The 19,063-nt window shown below is 41.5% G+C and overlaps 1 protein-coding gene across 1 annotated transcript in view; it reads left to right on the forward strand.

Moving 5' to 3' along the window:
* Window positions 1–18,008: 18,008 nt before the first annotated feature.
* Window positions 18,009–19,063, forward strand: part of WNK3 (WNK lysine deficient protein kinase 3) — a 135,670-nt gene continuing 134,615 nt past the window's right edge. Inside the window, exon 1 of the mRNA XM_081125312.1 lies at window positions 18,009–18,332. The gene's annotated coding sequence lies outside the window, so the exon portion shown is untranslated. The remainder of the gene's footprint in view (window positions 18,333–19,063) is intronic.

Genomic DNA, 19,063 nt, shown 5'->3' on the forward strand with positions numbered 1-19,063 from the left:
CTGTGGCTTCTGTCTTGGATAGTCTCTCTCTCTCTCCCTCTCTCTCTCTTTCTCTCTATGATTGCCCACCCTAAGAGAAGCCAGTTACTATGTCCTGAGACAACTCTATGAAGAGACACTCATGACAAGACACCTTGGTCCGTTAATGAGTTTGGAAGTGGACCCTCACTTAGTCAATCCTTCAGATGAGCCCCACTTGATGGCCTCACCGCAACCTCATGAGAGATCTTAGCCAGAGGCTAAACCATGTTTGAATTCCTGACCCTCAGAAAATGTGATATAAAATTTTGTTGTTTTAAACTGTTAAGTTTTGAAGTAATTTATTACATATTGATAAATAACTAATACAGAAACATATTAAAATTAAGAACTTTAGTTCATCAAAAGACATGCAATTAAAGTAAAATCACAATACTGTCAATTGTGAAGAGAATATTTGCCATACACATGTTTGGTAAAGGGCTGGTAGCCAGAATATAAATCAAGTACTTCCACAGATCCAAATGGAAAAAAATGACCCTGTAGAAAAATGGACAAAAGACAAGAACAGGCATTTCAGAGAATGAGAAACAGGAATGTCAAATAAAAGTATGAAAGACTACTCAACCTCATTAATAATCAGAAAGAGGCAAATTTAGAACTCAGTGGGGTACCATTTTTACTCATTAGATTGCCAAAAGTTAAGAAGTCCACTAATACAAAATTACAGGAAGGGGAATGCTTACATACTGCTGGTGGGGATGTAAACTGGGACAGTCACTGCAGAAACACTTTTGTATTTCCTAACTAATAAAATTGAGCATACCCATATCCTACAACCTGGACATTCCAATCTTAGGTATATGCTGGGGAAAGTCTTTTACATGTGCACTATGAGACATGTTCACAGCAACATTTTTGGTAACAGAAAAAACATGGAAACAACTCAAATGTCCATTGAAAGAAAAATAAATTGTGATATGTACACACTAGAGACTATTATATATCTTTGGAAATGAGTGAACTACAACTATATGTAACAAAATAGTTGAATCTTAGAAACATAATGTTGAGTTTCAAGAGCAAGATGCAGAAGACTTATGTAGAGTATATTGTATTTATAAAGTTAAAAATAAGGAAAAATTAAGCAATGTATATTTTTAATTTTTTACTTACTGATTTTATAGAGGGAGAGAGGAAGGGAGAAAAAGAGAGAGAGAGACAAGCAGAGAGAGAGACAGAAAGAGAGACACACAGAGAAAGATATTTGTTGTTCCACTTGTATGGTTGATTCTTGTACATGCCTTGACCAGGGACTGAACCCGCAACCTTGGTGTATCCAGCCAGGGCTTAAGCAATATAATTTTTATGAATACATACATAGGCAATAGAATTTTTTAAAACAAATCATAAATATAAAATTCAAAATAGTGGTTAGTTTTGTAGAGAGGCAGAATATGGAACAGAGAAAAACATTCAGATAAATTCAAGTTATTAACAAGTTCGAGTTTTTAAGTTGGGTAGTAGGTTCATGGGTATTTATTTTATTATTAAGCTTTACAACAAACATATAAAGTTACAAATATTATTCTGTATGCATCAAATATTACTTCACTTAAAATATTTTATAAATGAATTAGTATTTTAATCTTTTATAATGGAAAATTAAGAGCATTTTTTTTTTACATCTAAAGAAAGCAACAAAGTTCATTTTCTAATAGAAAGGAGAAATACAGGAGGAAGAAGTTTGGTGAGCTCCTAAGAGGATCAAGAAAAGGAATACAATTCAAAGAAAAAGAAAAAAAAATCTTCCATTTTAAGCCATGTTATTATTTTAATCCTAGATCATTCAGGAAGCTATGCTGGCTAAAACTGGAATTTATTAAGAAGATTATACTCTCACCTGCAGTTCACATCAAGTAATTTCCATCCATGTTCTGAATCTACATCTTTAAATAGTTCTTAAAGCTCTCCATTCTGAAATTAATCTCAAACTTCAGAAACTGCCATATAAGGAAGTAGATAGAGGTACTTCTGTTGGGGCTAGAGGGGAGTCAGTCTAAGTTATACTCTTGGGGCTTCCTTAACTGGTTCTGGGGTCTTTCACAATGCCAAACCTTGGGTAGGAATTAAGGAGGATTCTCACAGGTTATTACTGAGGAACACTGTCCAGTTGACATCTATAGACTGGCAGTCTCTCTGTGGCAGCCTTTGGACACAGAAATATCTTATAATGTTTGAAACCCCACGTCTTGCATCCTTGTCCCTCAATTTATTAAAGCAGTGATTCCTCTCTAGGGCCTCACCAGGAGGCTGTGGGAAGCAAGGCCCAGGTCCCAGCTGGTTTCTCCTTCCTTCTCTCCCTGCAGGTCAAGGGGCATTTCTTTTGAATTAGTGGAAGAACACAAGTCTCCTTAATGTGCTTGGGCTTTTAGAAAAGAAAGCTCAAATATGTTGCAAACTTATCTGCCTTCAGCTCAGCCACATACTTCCTAGAAAGCAATGAAGCACAGAGTCTGCTATCTGCCAGAAAGGGAGAAAAGGAATGGGTAAAATTCAGGGAGAAAAAAAATCTTAATACTTCAAAATATTATCTAGAGATGAGCAAAGGTTTTTAAAATAGGACTCAAAAGTGCTAACTATAGAAGGAAAAATTTGACTCCTTAAAATAAAGAACTCTTGTTTATCAAAAGATACTGTTAAAAAGGTCAAAAGGCAAGACAAAACCTAGATATTTGAAATACATCTTTCCAACAGTGGATACATGTTAAAAATATATAGTGTCTTATAAACAGTAAGAAAAATGCAGACGATCCATTTGAAAATTGACTTAAAACCAGCACTTCACAAAAGAGGATATCCAAATGGCCAATAAACACATGAAAAACTGTTCAACTTCATAAGTCATCATGAAAATGCAAATCACAATAAAAACTCAACACCACTACATACTTACCCATATGGTTAACACAGAAAAGACTGACAACACCAAAAGTTGGCAAAGGTTTGGAATATTATAATTTTGTTGTTGTTGTTAATCCTCATCCAAGGATATTTTTTCCATTGATTTTTAAGAGTAGGTGGAAGGGAAGGGGAGAGACAGAGAGACAGAAACATCAATGTGAGAAAGACACATTGATTGGTTGCCTCCCGCACATGCCAGGACTGGGGCGAGGGATCCAGCCTGCAACCGAGGTACACGCTCTTGACTGAAATTGAACCCAAGACCCTTCAGTGCCTGCCGACACTCTAACCACTGAGCCAAACTGGCTAGGGCAGTGTGGAATATCTTGATGGGAAACATAAAATGGTACAACTATTTTGGAAAACTGGCAATAACAACTAAAGCTAAACACACACATACCCAATGGCCCAGCAATTCCACTTTTAGATAAATAGCCAAGAGAAATACATACATATGTTCATCAATATATATAAGAATGTTTTTGGCAGGACTACTTACCATAGCCCCAAATGGAAAGTACCCAAATGCTCATCAATGATAAAATGGATAAGGTATAGTATATTCATACTATGGAATAGCATACAGCAATGAGAGTAAGCAATTTTACATGAAACAACATGGAAGACTCTTGTCAATGCAACATTAAGTGAAAGAAGCCAGGCATGAGTATATTTTGTATTATTCAATTTATATAAAGTTCTAAAAGAGGCAAAATTAATCTTTGGCCTTAGAAATCAGGATAGTGGTTATCTTTGAGATGAGTAGTGACTGGGAGGGTACATTAGGAGCGCTTCTAGGAGATTGGTCATGTTCTGTTTTGGGATCTGCATGCTAGCTATACAGCTGTGTTCTCTTCATGAAAATTCAATAAACTTTACACTTAAGATCTGTGTGCTTTTAATATGTATGTAATACTTCAATAAAATTTACCTAAAAACTTTCCCCTAAAATTTATCAAGCCACATTGAACCTGCAAGTCTGAGGGCCAGACTGAAATGTGACTTAAGTTTTGCTTTTCCACTTGTCCTGGTGATACTCCTATGCAGCTTTTCCTGGAACGGAGAGGGCTCAGCAAAATTTCTCCTATAGGTTATGTTACTAAAATTCTGAATAAAGTAATCTGAGCACATGTGTACGCTTTCATTAAATATGGTGGGCTGTCACCCACTGGCAAACTTGCTCCATATCCACCTCAGCTGGAAGTGAGGGACAGCAGCTCATGAACCTACTTGTCCAACTTTACTTGAAACCAAATCTCACCCATTCCCCCAAGCAAACTGCAAATATCTTTCTTTTTTTCCTTCTCCAGATTCTCAATTCACACTTTCAACTAAACAGGAGAAGTGAACTTTATTGCTTTTACAAAAATCATGTATGCTTTTTAAAGAAAAGTTAAGCAATAGAAAAAAGGACAAAGAAGAAGGCAACAAATACTCCCAAATCTCAGCAACCAGGAATAACCAGAGTTAACAGATTGGTGAGTTTCTACATAGGATATATTCAAACAGCAAGAAGGATATATAAATTAGTAGATAGGCGGTGAACGAGTAGAGATAATTTTATGAACATTTAAGCCACAAATTGGGAAAAGATAATTGTTATAAATATAGCAGCAAAAGATTAATATCTAGTATATATAAAGAACTCTTATAAATAAAAAATAACTCAATTAAAAAGTGGGAAGCTAGCTCTGGCCGGTTTGGCTCAATGGTTAGAGTGTCAGCCTACAGACTGAAGGGTCCCTGGTTCGATTCCGGCCAAGGGCATGTACCTCAGTTGCAGGCTCCATCCTGGTCAAGGAGCGCACGGGAGGCAACCAATGGATGTGTCTTTCTCACATTGATTTTTCACTCTCGCTCTCTCTGAAAAGCAATGGAGAAAATATCCTCAGGTGAGGATTAAAAAAAAAAAAAAAGTGGGAAGCTAATATGAAGACAATTCACACAGAATGAAGCACAAAAGAGGCAATAAGCATATGAAAAGATGGTAGACATTACTACTAATCAGGAAAATTAAAAGTAGAGTGACATAGCCCAGCCTTCGAGGCTCAGAGGTTGAGCATCAACCTAAGATCCAGGAGACCGCGGTTCGATTCCCGGTCAGGGGCGTGCAGGAGGCAGCTGATCAATTACTCTCTCATTATTGATGTTTCTATTTCTCCCTCTCCCTTCCTCTCTCTGATATTAAAAAAAAAAAAGTAGAGTGACACTGTGAAAGAGATGGAACTTATTCCCACATCCGTGCAATCTGGTTGATAATATTTCACGCCCATAAGGTTAGCAAAAGTAATTAAATTAAAAATTAATTAGGCACAGTGATATCAAGTATTGGTAAGAACGTGAAGAAAAAGGAACTTAGATATTAATGGTTGGAGTATAACTCAATACAACCACTTTGGAGATTAATTCAGAAACAGAAAATGGAACTTATACCTACTTCTGTGCAGAAAATAACATATTTTTCTCTAGCACCTCAAAGATTGGAAGTAGCAAGAGACACAACCCATAACACAGATGTTGGTGTTCTCATGGCGCGTCTTAGCCTCTGTTGTGAGTTGAATTGTATTCCCCTAAAAATATGATTTTAAGTCCTAACCCCCAGTACCTGTAAATGTGACCTTATTTGGAAGTAGGGTGTTAGCACATGTATTCAAGTTAAGATGAGGTCATACTGGATGCTCCTCTCTCTTGCCCTGGCATGTTGTTAGGCACGTCAGAGAACAGTCAGAACCCCGATGATCCAAAATCCTTGGCTTGCTACCTCTGCAGGTTCCTAAAAGAGTTATGCTAAAAGCACATTCCAGGTAACTGCAACTTTGTTCTTTTATAACTACGTACCTAATAAAGTGAAATTTTAAAAAATTACCACAATCTCTCTTTGATGTCATGAATACTGTGACTCACTCTGGGCAGATTTTTTTATTATAGAAAAAAATCATTCGGCTAATTCCCTAAGTCACATAAATGAAAGGTAGGAAGGCACTCTTAACCAAGGAATAACAAAATCTTTTTTCTGTGTTTTAGCAATGTTGTTCAGAGTTCTGGAGAGTCTTGGGGAAGGGACAGACCAATTTGCATAAGAAGACAAGAGGATTTCTAAGAAGGAAGGGGCCAAGAATCCAATGCTTTCTTCCCTAGATTTAAACTTTAAGTTTTAAAAATCTGTTGGAGTGGCAAGAAAGGATGTCAGTGGTCCCAAAGGAGAAATTACCTGGAAGGCAGCAAGAAACTGGACAGCTTATCTGGGCTCAACACCAGAGCCTAAGGGTTCTTGGGGGTTGGGCTGGTTCTAAGGTTTAAAGTCCCACGATTGAACCTGGCAGGCACAGTGGTATGTTTTGAGGGTCAACAGCTAAGCATAAAGAATTAACTCAAAGGGCCATAACCTTGGTACTCTGAAGTCTTGCATTGTGCAGGACCAAAGAAGATGGCAAGTGAGCTATGGGGCTAGTGGACTGACTGGAATTTCCAGTTCATTCTCCCTCTGCGTAGAGTTTTGAAATAGGACTCATCACCAGGGAATGAATAGGTACCTAGGTTATTTACCAAGTTGGGGGGGGGGGGGGGAGGAAGACTTCCTATTAATAAGGGTAGATGATTGCTTAAACAGTTACCTGAGAGAGAAGACAAATAGCCATTATTTATGCTCTTAAGTGGTAAAGCTGGTCATAACTTCACTTGATGAATATTTATTGATTTCTATTATGCACCAGGTACTCCCAGACTCCAGGACTACTGTGGTGTGCAAAAGAGACATGGTTCCTGTGCTCTTTAACCTTATCATCTTGTAGAGGAGACAGATAATAAACAGACTGGATGAAGATTCAGTTTCTCTGCCAGCTCATGTAGCCCAAATGTGGGCTGTAAAACTCCAAATGTATATCCTAATCAGTCCAGAACCTGTAGGTAGCTAACTGGAGTGTCTGAGTTCCCTTCCAAAATCTTAGGGACAAGAAGCTGATCAGCTCAGCTTAGGTTAGTTATCTACCATAGTCCAATCAGCTGCAGCTTGGAAATAAGGTGACAATGGCCTATTGCCTACTCAGTGGGGTTGTTGGAAAGTTCTGTGAGAAGCGAGTATGAGGGGAGGGCAATTGAAAACAATGGACATGCTATCTAAAGCAGCTCTACATATTAGATTTAACAATCTGCATCAAGTAACTACAGTGACCTATACAATGTTCAACATAATTTAATAATATCAAGTCCTTTCCATAGCAAGCAAAGACTTTCTTCCCAAGGAAAAATTAAAGCCCAAATATATCCAAAACATCTCTTATCTCTCTCATTTTTTTTTTCCACTGAGAGGAAACTCACCTGGGAACCTTTTGGGGGCCTGAATTCCTAGTTCTGTTGCTCTGGCCTGGGCTTTTGTCCACTGTTGCTGTTTTGTTTGGCTTTGGGAAGACGTTCTCAGGAAGAGGAGGGGTCTGGCTCTTGCTGAAATAAAGCTGAAGGTTGCCCTGGTCTTCCCCACCCTGAGATGTGTCAGATGGCAAAATCCACAAACTGGCCAGTTAGAGATCATTAAGTTCCTTTCCATGATCTCTGCCCACCCTGTAAACCTCCACAGGATGCTGAGAGGCATTCACTACCATTTCCCAGACAGTAAGCAGAAGTGTTGGCATCACCACATTGCATGTGTATGTACTTACCACAGGTGGCTGAGCCACATTAGATGTTAATTGTGGTCTATGAGAAGAAACTTTGCAATGCAAGATCAGGAAGATCTCTAGATATTACTCCAGCAAGAGGATATTCCCGCAAGAGGAACTAGGGTATGCATGAGCAACAAGGAGTCTAAAAGGGATGATTCTTTCCAGCTTAAAATCTAAACTAGAGACTGGCCAATTAAGCTCCTTGTTCCTTCCCTCTGGACTCATACCCTGGGTTCTGTCCCTCTCAATCTTATTAACCAGACTATGAGCAATAGGAGGCATAAAACAACTTTTAGAAAGCTTACAGCAGTGGTTCTCAACCAGGGGCAATTTTGTCCCCTCCTCCATGCCCAGAGAACATTTGGCAATGCCTGTAGACATTTCTGGTTGTCACAATTGTGTGCGAGGAAGGTGTTACTGGCATCTACTTGGTAGCGGCCAGGGATGCTGCTAAACATCCTACAATGCACAGAACAGTCCCTACAACAACAACAAAAATGTCCACAGTACTGAAGTTGAGAAACCCTAGCTTAGACAGTTTAGAACAGAACATGCCTCACTTCCACTCTCCATTTCCAGGCCTCCAACCTTTTGGAATCCATCTGAGTTCCCACTTAGCCTGCTCAGTGAAGGATAATGGTCTAGGAATGAATATTTCTACCCCACCATCTGCACAGGAAAAGAAGCATAATCCAACAGCTTAACTATAGAGAGAAAGATGTCCAAACAAGGGGAAGATCAAGATAGAGATATGCCAAAGGAGAGATCCCCACAGCAACATCTTTTAACTGCTCAGTTCTTACCTCATAAAGCTCCACTCCCAAGAGAGTGATTCACTTATGTGTCCTTGGATCTTATCACAAGATGTTCATTTTGGGAGCAGGTGGGCATAAGGAAAACATGAACTCTTCCCACTAACCCAAGTAAGTTGCAAACTTTCAATATCCAAGTCTTTGCTTCCACTTAGAATGTCCTTTCCCACCATCCTGGCCTGTCTGAATCTAACCAATCTTTCAGGGCCCACATCAATGTTGCCTCTACCTGATCCCCCATAACTTCCCTAGCTCTTCTAAGTTAGATACTATAACACACATTATTTTCTACTTTGTATTAGGGTTATTTGATTTTACAGAAGGTTTTCAGCTTTTATACATTCGACTCTTATAAAATCTCTACAGTCATATATTACATATTAATATATCCAAACCATCTTCTTTGGGCTGAATTTTTACTTGAATTCATCAGACAACAAACATTTCAAGCTGTTGCTGGCTGGCCAACCCTCCAGTTCCTACAAAAAAAACCAATTTTGATAGAGCAGATTTTGCAGTGATTCAAATTTTATTACATTTTAAAAATTATTTTATAAAAATACAAATGGAGCCCGGCCGAGGGTGGCTCAGTGGTTGAGCATTGGCCTAGGATCTAGGAGATCGCGGTTCGATTCCTGGTCAGGGCACGTGCCCGGGTTGTGGGCTTGATTCCCAGTCTGGGGAGTGCAGGAGGTAGCCGATCAATGATGACTCTCTCATCATTGATGTTCTATCTCTCTCTTCCTCTCTCTGAAATCAATAAAGATATTTTTAAAAAAATGTTTGAAGAACTAATGGCCAAAATTTTTCAAAATATGTTGAAAATTGCCCTAGCTGGTTTGGCTTAGTGGTTAGTGTTGGCCTGTGGAATGAAGGGTCCCGGGTTCAATTCCAGCCAAGGGCACGTACCTCAGTTGCTGGCTCCGTCCCCTGCCCTGGTTAGGGTGTGTGTGGGAGGCAACTAATGGATGTGTCTCTCTCACGTAGATGTTTCTTTCTCTCCCTCTCTTTCTCTCTCTCTTTTCCACTTTCTCTGAAAAGCAATGGAAAAAATATCCACATATCCACATATACATATATATTGAAAATTATCCGGCCGGGCGTGGCTCAGCGGTTGAGCATCGACCTAGGATCCAGGCGATCAGGGTTCGATTCCCAGTAAGGGCACATGCCGGGGTCGCGGGCTCGGTAAATGACTCATCATTGATGTTTCTGTCTCTCTCTCTCCTTCTCCCTTCCTCTCTCTGAAATCAATAAAAATATATTTAAAAAAAAAAAAAGAAAATTATAAAACCATAGATCTTTCGGGGAGGCCCCTGACTAAACTACAAGGTCAAGTGTCGGGACTTGGCCTAACTTAGCCCTCTGCCCTGGCTTCTCACCTGAAGTTGATCACAGAATGTGTTAAATTAATGAATGTAATAAATAAATGAACCTCATTATTTTCCAACAAATATTTGCTGAGGTCTTTAGAAGAGATAACACAGTTCTTGAAAGTAGAAAGTGTAAGGCTTACTTGCGAAGGGAGCTTCTGTTTCCAATAGGTCATATTGTTTTAAACAAGAAGTCTGCTGTCAGCCTTATCATTGTTCTTTATGTAAAGAACACTGTTAAAAAACAAGGGGCCCTCTCCCTCCCTGGAGCACACTGTGGCCTTTCCCTTCCCCCTCCTCTTCACTCAGGCCCCTTACCTTTAAGCTCCAAGAATCCTTCTTTTGCCTCTGTAACTTGTTTCTTGCGTCCATTTCTTCTACTGTTCACTTCTACCCCTGTGACTTTCTAAATAAACTTTCTCTTATAGTTTGAAAAAAATAAAAAAATTAAAATTAAAATTAAAAACAAGCTTCCTGGATCTGTGTTTTCCTAATTTTCAACAAATTTTGAAAAATTTCAGCCAATAGTTCTTCAGATTTTTTTTATGCTTCCTCTCTCTTTCTGAGACTACAATTATATGTATATTAAGGTCCCTTGAAGGTATATCACAGCTCACTAATACTCTTCATTTTTTTCAGTCTTTCAGTGTGTTTAATTTTGGATAGTTTCTATTACTGTTTCCAAGTTCATCAATCTTTTCTTCTGCAATGTCCAGTGTCCAAGCAAATCTTAAAGCAGCTTATTTTTAAAAAATATATTTATGTGCAGGATAGCAGGAGACTTCTGGTTGAAAACAATGTAATGTAAACTGTACAACTAAAAAGCATTCTATTTTCAAGAACTGTGTTATCTCTCCTATGGACCTCAGCAAATATTTGTTGGAAAATAATGGGGTTATTCATCTCATCTACTGTACTTTTCATCTCAGACAATTAATTTTTCACCTGTAGAAGTTTAATTTGGATTTTTAAAAAATATCTTTCATCTTTCTCTTTAATATACTCACTGTTTCCTTTACCTTCTTCAACATATAGATATACTTATAATTGCTGTTCTAATGCTTTTTTCTTTTTTAACATTAAAAAAAAATATATCTTTATTGATTTCAGAGAGAGGAAGGGAGAGGGAGAAAGAGAGATAGAAACATCAATGACGAGAGAGTCATTGATTGGCTGCCTCCTGCACGCCCCTGACTGGGGATGGAGCCCGAAACCTGGCCATGTGCCCTGACCGGGAATCAAACCCGGATCTCCTGGATCCTAGGTCGATGCTCAACTGCTGAGCCACACCCAGCCAGGCTTAATGTTCTTTTCAATGAATTTTATCTTCTGTGTCATTTCTGGGTCTCTTGCTGTTGATTGATTTTTTTTTTTCCTTATTGGTTGCATTTTTCTGCTATTGTGCATGCCTGATGATTTTTTACTGGACCCCAAACATTGTGAACTTTACCATATTGGGTTCTGGATTTTATTTTGTATTCTTTTAAATGTTTTTGAGCTTTGTTCTAGGATACAGATAAGTTACTTGGAAGCAATATTATCCTTTTGGGGCTTGCTTGCAAATACTGTAGATGGGACCAGCATAGTCTTTAGTCTAGGGCTAATTTTGCCTTACTATTGTGTCAATATGCCTCTTACTACTTTTCCTGATGCCCCATGTATTTAAAGTCTTCTCCGCTCTGACTGTTGGACATGTGAATGATTCCAGCTCTATATGAGCACCAAGAATTTTTTCCCCATGCTCATTTCAGGCTACTCTTTCCTCAGCCTTGGATAATTTCTTCACATGCATGTGCTGACGAGTGCTCAGCTGAAGATTAGAGAGGAATGCCCTGCAGATCTCTGTAGTTGCTCCTCTGTGCAGTTCTCTACTCTCTATGCAGTTCTTTTTTCTGTGGTATTTTGCTCTAGGAATTCTAGCCATCCTGCTTCCCTGAATCTTCAGCTCCACCTCCTCAACTTGGGGGAAGAACATCAAGCTCCACTTGAATTCGCTCTTCCTGTACTGTGGCCTGGACACTCTCTTCAGGGGTCAGCTGGGGCAATCGCAGAACTCACCTCATTCATTTCCCATTTCTCAGGGCTTACCACTTAATGTCCATCATCTGAAAAACACTTTTTCATATATTTTGTGTGTTTTTTAGTTGTTTTAGGCAGAGGGTAAATCTGGTCCCTGTCATTCCATTGTGTCTGGAAGCCAACTGAAGAGTTTTAAGCAGGTTAAATGACATGGATGGATCTGTGGGTTAGAAAGATCATTCAGTGATGGCTGATGTGAGTGATGGACTGGTGGTACTAGAACATAGGCAGAGATATTTACCCCTATGTTCATTGCAGTGTTATTTACAACAACTAGGATATGGAAGCAACCTAAGAGTCCATTGATAGACTGTTGGGTAAAGAATATGTGGCTCAGTTTGTTGGAGAATTCTTCTGGTACACCAAGGTTGTGGATTTGATCCCTGGTCAGGGCACGTACCAGAAGCAACCAATGAATGCATAAATAAGTGGAACAACAAATTGATGTTTCTCTGTCTCCCTTCCTTACTCTCTCTAAAATCAATAAATTTTTTAAAAATGTGTTACATATATACAATGGAATATTACTCTACCTTAAAGCAGAATGAAATCTTGCCATTTGCAACAGCCTAAATGAACCTAGAGGGTATTATGCTCAGTGAACTAAGTAAGACAGAGAAAGACAAATACCTGATGATTTTACTCATATGTGGAATCTAAAGAACAAAATAAACAAACAAAACAGAAACACCCTCACAGATAACAGGCTGATAGTTTCCAGAGGAGAAGTGGGGTTGGGGGACTGGGTGAAAAAAGATGAAGGGATTAAGAGGTACAAATTGGTAATTACCAAAGTCACAAGGATATAAAATACAGCACAGGGAATATAGTCAATAATATTGTAATAACTATGTATGGTGCCAGGTGGGTACTGGAACTATCGGGGGGACACTGTAAAGTATATGATTGTCTAAGCACTATGCTGTACACCTGGAACTAATACAAAATAATACTGAATGCAAACTGTAATTGAAAATAAAAATAAAAATAAATTAATTAAGTTAAATGGAATCATAGACAATAAAGATATAGGAAAATGATTAAGAGCATGAACTCTGAACTAAACTAACTGGGTTTAAATCTAGCTCTGCCTTGTAGTTGCTGTGCTACTCTGGACAACTTATTTAACCTTTTTATGCCTTGATTTACTAATTTGAAAAATGGTGTTAATAATGGCATTTACCCCACAGGATTCAATGAGTTTCTATAAAGCATATAGTAAATGTTATTTAATTATTGGCTATTATTATTTTTATTATTATACATCTTAGTGGTAGACTCTGATTCATTCCCGCTGCATGAAGGATCTGTAGCAAGACTGTTTTAAAAGATTATTATGGAATGTTGGAACAGATTCAGAGGTGTTAGTGGAAGGGAGGGAGAGAAAGAGAGATAAGGAAAGGGAGGCAGGCAAATGTAGCCTTGTTAGTTTTCCCAGGTGACTGAATTCTCAGATTTCCAGAAGAATATACTACGTTAGACTGTACATTTATTTAAGAACTGATCTTCTGGAGAGGGAAAGGGCTGTTCTAGCAACCCCAACTCAGGCTCTGTATTCTGTCCACATGGGGACTTGGAACAGGAGTTAAGATTCCATACACTTAGAAAGTTTTAGAGAAACGATGTGCACTTACTCTTTCAATTTTTAAATTTTTTATAGAGAAAGGAAGAGAGAGGGAGAAAAAGAAACATCGATGTGAGAGAGAAATATCAACCGGCTGCCTCCCAAACCCACCCTGACTGGGGACTGAACCTAAAACCTGGGCATGTGCCCTGACAGGGAATTGAACCAGTGACCTTTCAGTGGACCGGACAATGCTCAACTGACTGAGCCACAATGGCCAGGGCATGGGCTTACTCTTTTTAGGCTCTCCAAGATTCAGTTACCTCCTAATATATAACCTGTGGCACATGAGGAAAGACTGTGTCTAGGAAGAGGAGATCACACTCCATAGTAAGGCTTGAGAAATTCCACTGTCCAATCTGAAAGGTGGAGTATTTCTAAGTCAGTCACTAAACCAAAGATAGCTGCTCACTTCTGAGGTAGGGGATGCTTATTCTTACTAGGGGACACTCAACTTGTGCTGGGAGGAGAGAGCCTCCTGGGAAGACATTATCAGCCCCTAGATGGTACAGGTAGAAGTTTAACCAGTGCCAAGGCTTGACTGGAAAAAAGATCACCCAGGTATCTTATCTGAGCCCTGGGAGTTACTGTCTTGAACAGGGGAATCTGAATGAGAGGTAAATTTTCTTTGCTGAGATGCTAAGATTTAATAGAGGGAGAATGTGGCTGCAATATTATTTTGAGATTTAGATTTTTTTTCTTTCCTGTCTTTTTCTCTTTTCTCTTCCCCCCCTCCCCACAGTAGTCAGCTTTGTGGTATATCTCAGGGAAAGGAGGTGGCAAGTCAGGAAAACAAATACACTGCCAGTCTCTCTTGCTTTTGTGTTCCAAAAGTATAAGCCTTAGGGAAGGGGGATTAGGGTGCAGAGGCAGAGACACAGTATCTGGGCCAGAAAACTAAAAGGAAGAAAGATTTGCACAAGCCTATGAAAAGATTCTTCTCTTTCTCACTCCCCCCTCCTTTGGGAGAAGAGGATGAGAGAGCTCTTTGGGAGCTCACGTGGCATATACTCCCCAAAGCAAACCTTGGCTGGCAGGAAGAGGAGAGAGGAAGGGCTGTGTGGAATGTTTAGGTAGATGGACCAACAGGTGACCTTGGCATTGAGTTCCATGTCCTAAGTGTGGCAGATATGTTAAATAGGACCACAACACTTGAAACGACCCATGTGGGCAGAGGGCTCAGCAGTAACTGACAGAATCTAAGGACCTGCAAGCAGATATCTTTACTTCACCCACATACCTGAGCACTACATAAGATCCCCAAAATACGGCATCACCTGGGATAAGGAAAATGAACATCAAGAATGAGTTATATTGTGCCCTGGTTGTGTATTTTATTTGGTTAGAGTGTTGTTCCAATACACCAATGTTTTGGGTTCAACCTCTGGTCAGGGCTCACAGAGGAATCAACCAATGAATGCATATATAGGTGGAACAACAAATTAACGTCTCTCTCTCTCTCTTTATCCAGTCAATTAAAAAAAAAAAAAAAGAACGACATATTGTTTTCCTAATAGCTTGGTCAAAGGAGGGATCAAGGTCAGAAACTGAGTTCTAGAAATGGTCACAACTCTACCCATGGCTGTGGAAGTCAGCTAATTGTAAACTTTGAGGTTCATCTTGGTTCCATCTTGATTGAAGGAGTTACTATCCTGTGTGGAAGGGAAAAGATCAACAGCTAGCTAGGCCATGAAACTACTCCCCATCTCCATTCCTGCAGAATGTGGGGTCTAAAAATGGATCCAGTGAAGGTTTTTGTAATCTCTTGGCACCAGACCCTTCAGATAAGTTGAAGTAGATTATTGGAAGGATGTTTTCCTGGAATAATGTAAAACCAAATATAACTGGTTAATATAAGTCAAATTTTCTATTTGATGAATAGAAACAGCACACAAATTCCACTTGAGAGTCATTGGAAACTAGTGGGTAAGAAGGGAATGTTCTCTATTGTATGTTTGTTGTTGACTAGATATAACTGCCCATGCCCTTCTCTTCCTATAGTGGCATTTGTGCTGAGTTATGGACAGGTTGTTTCAAACAGAAGAACACATATGTCAATAAAAGGCCTAAATTGAGAAGGACCTGTACTTAGATGAGAAGCAGACTGTTTGATTTTCTAATTTCTGAAGTTTATAAAAGTTACACTACGTTAGATTTACTTAGCAAATGTTTGACTGTCAAAGAGGGACTTCTTGGATGGGTTGACATCTGAGCAGGTTGAGAAGCTAATGCTTCCAAGTATTGATCTGTGTTGATTACATCATCAGGCTCAGAGACAAAGAAAGAGGAACAGGGGACAACTGAGGGAGGTACTTCTTGCTTTTCCTAAAGGTGAGGTGTATGTGGTGGTGGTGGTGGGAGTAGAATGTCACTGAAAAATAAAAATGGTGGATACAAGTTTTTAGTTACCATCTCAGTGGGAGTCAGGACCTATAAAGACTTGGAATAACTTGGTAACCTTTGATATTGTCCTTAAGTGGCTATTTGGCTGTGCTACCCATTTTCCCCACAGTCGTCAATAATTCAACAGGGAAAGGGACTATCTTCAGGGGGGCAGTGAGGAAAGAAGGATTTGGGGAGACCCCATTCATTCTACCGCTAATTTGGAAAGCAGAGACCTCTAAGGTAGGGTGGTAGCACTATCTGGAGAAACTTGTTCTTTCAAATTTAGCTAGAAAGGAAGATCTCCACAGGTGTAATAGCTGGACCTTATAACTATGAATTTTGTTCCCTCAGAGTTCCACTCCATTATTAAAATTGGGATATGGGGACTTGAGTTTATTAAGGGCAAGGTCTGGTTTCCTTGCATTTTCTGGCAATATTGGGATTAAAAAGCAACCTCTGAGAAGAAAGGTGCAGAGACAAGACAGTGCCACCATTCCACTCCATTTGGACTCTGGAAAGTTACATTTATTGATAGTTTTTTAAAGCCGAAAAAGGCTGAGGCTCTGAGGCCTACACTATGAAAAGAAAAAGAAAAAAAAAAGTGTTGCAGGTAAGAGGTTGGTATAACTCAGCGATAGGGTTAGGCTGTGCAGTTGAAAATATTAGCCTCGCATTTTCCAGCCTCTTTCCCTCAAGGCATCCTACTAAGGCTTAAGGGGCACTGGGAAAGAAATCCTGCCCTTAAGGAGCTTTCATTCTGGGGCTGTGACACCAGACTCACCCGAGGTGTGTGTGGGGAGGAGTGTTGAAAAATGCCTGGGTTCTGGACTGAGCACACTTGGGTTCAAGTTCCGACTCTTCAATACATAGTTGTGTGAACTTGAGCAAGTCATGTCCACTTTCCCCTCCTGAGCCTCGGTTTCCTCTTCTGTGGAGCCAGGATTGTTAATACAGGAATGACAGAAACAATCTGTATTGCGTCTGATACAGTGTAGGAACCAGTTCTTAAACAAAGTTGCTGTCCTGAGGTTAACATGTAGTGAATGCTCTAAGGAGGTAGCATTCATACTAACTAGAGGATCTGAGAGGTGGACGGTAGGAGATGTTGATACCCAGTCTCAGGGGGAGGTGGCCTTTCCGCGTGCGCTCAGTCTAGGAGCCCTGTGGAGCGGTGAGGGGGCGGGGCCAAGTTTCTGAAAGGGTTGCTATGGCACCAAGGGGCCAGGGAAGGTTAACAGAACCCTTAAAAACTTACTCCCTCCCCTACCGGTCTCTGCCAGGGCCGAGGGCCATTGTTCCTGGCAAAATGGCGTCAGTAATCCCCCTCCCGGCCAGAGGCCTAAGTAAGGCTGAGGGTGGGAGTGGAACTGGAGGTGGGAATAAAAACTACAATTCCCAGAGTACACTGCACCTGCCGGTGAGGCGCAGGGCACGTGCCCAGGCCTAGCGGTTACATGCCGTCAAAAATCCCTTTCATAGCTTCCCTTTCCCATCCTTGCACTCGTTGTTGCTCAGCCCCCGCGCGCGCGCACTGCAGTCACGGGGGGTCAGGGGAACATGCCGTGGCTGTTGCCCTCGCAACGTAACCGGGAGACCGGTATTTGTAAATCTGTGCTTCGACTTCTAATCCCGAAGCCGGCAGGTATGGGTCTCGCGAGAAAAGCCGGGAGTTGGAAAAAAGGGAGTTAGGGGTGGTAGTTGGAAAGGTGCGGGCGGGTACCACATCTCGCAGAGCTACCGCATTTAGAGTCATGTGAAAAACTGAGTGGATGGTTGGTGACTAGGAAGTTGTGTGTCCTTGGACTTTTTCTGAAAGCAGCCGTGGAGAATGAGCTTTTGAGCATACAGGAGATGTCACGCGTGGTTCCTTACTGAGATTTTCTTCTTGGAAAGGAACGGAGCCTTTCTCCTCGACGCGCATCTCTCTCTCCAGCTGCGCCGAAAAGGGCGGGGGAGGAGCGCGCACGCTCTAGTTGGCCAGCCACTCGGCACCTCGCTGCGCTCGGGGCCGTTCGGAGTTGGGGCTGCTCCTTCGGCTTTCTCCGCCCCTCCCCCTCTACTTTCCTCCCCTCCCTTCCCCGCCCCCTCCGCCCCTCTCTTCTCTCCATCTGAATTCCCTGGCTGGAGTACGCGTGCGCTTGCTCAGCTCCCGGGCGAGCGCGAGCTTGGGCTCGCACCCAGCTGCCCCGAACCCCGCCCGCTCTTTACCTACCCGCGGTAGCCGGCCCGGTGGGCTCGCGGGGAGACGCTCGCGCGCGCACGCGCACACGAAGCGGAGCGGAGCGCGAGACCTCGAGGAGGGGAGTAAGAAGCATCGGAGGAGGCGTTAGAGGAGGAGGCGGCGTGTGCGTATGTGTGTTTTATGGTGTGGCTAGTCTAGGGGCGAGCGGAGGCTTGAAAGAGGACGAAGGAGAAGCGAAAAGAGTCAGAGTCTCCCTCTGCTAGAGCCTCTAATCTGGTGAGGGTCCCGGGCCGGGCTGAGCGCTGGGAGAGAGGGAGGAGGCCGGGGGGCGTGTCTGGGATCCGGCTGAGAGATGAATGGGCCGGGGATGAATGGAGGGAGGCAGCGGCGACCAAGAGTCTGTTAGGAGTAAGCGCCCTAGTGGGGGGCGGTTTGACCGAGGCGAGGTGATTGCGGTCCCCAAGAGGTATGGGACGAGGCCGGGCTCGGGTCTTCGGGGCTGTCGGAGCTGTTGTCGGTATGAGCGAACAGGCAGAGAGGAAAATTAAGAGGGTGAACGTGGGGAAGGGCAGGTTTGAGGTTGAGGTGCGTTTTTTTGTCTTTTTTGGTTTTGTTGGGAGGTGGCAACTTTAGGACTTGATGGAAGACTAGGGGACCGGGAATGTGCAGAGGATAGTTGGTGGGGCCGGAGACGGTTGACAAAGGACTGAGTGATCATTTAAGTTAGACTGAGGCTACTGAAAGGGAAGATCGCTTCGGGTATGGGAAGTTGGGTTTCAGTGGGTTATGGGGTGGGGGAAAGTTGATTTAATTTAGAAATTCAGTTGATGTATGCAGGTCGGTAGAACTGAATCGGGGTGAGGGGTACTGCTGGCTCGTTGTGTAAGTGGGTTAAATTCAAGGAGATTGAGAGGTGTTTGGGATCCGGTGGTGCGTTCTGTAACTGACAGGTTGGGGATGAGGAGGGTTAGGATAAAAGTGGTGAGCTGGCTTCACTGTACTGAAAG

Source organism: Miniopterus schreibersii, assembly GCF_964146895.1.
Source record: "Miniopterus schreibersii genome assembly, chromosome: X".
Lineage (NCBI taxonomy): Eukaryota > Metazoa > Chordata > Mammalia > Chiroptera > Miniopteridae > Miniopterus > Miniopterus schreibersii.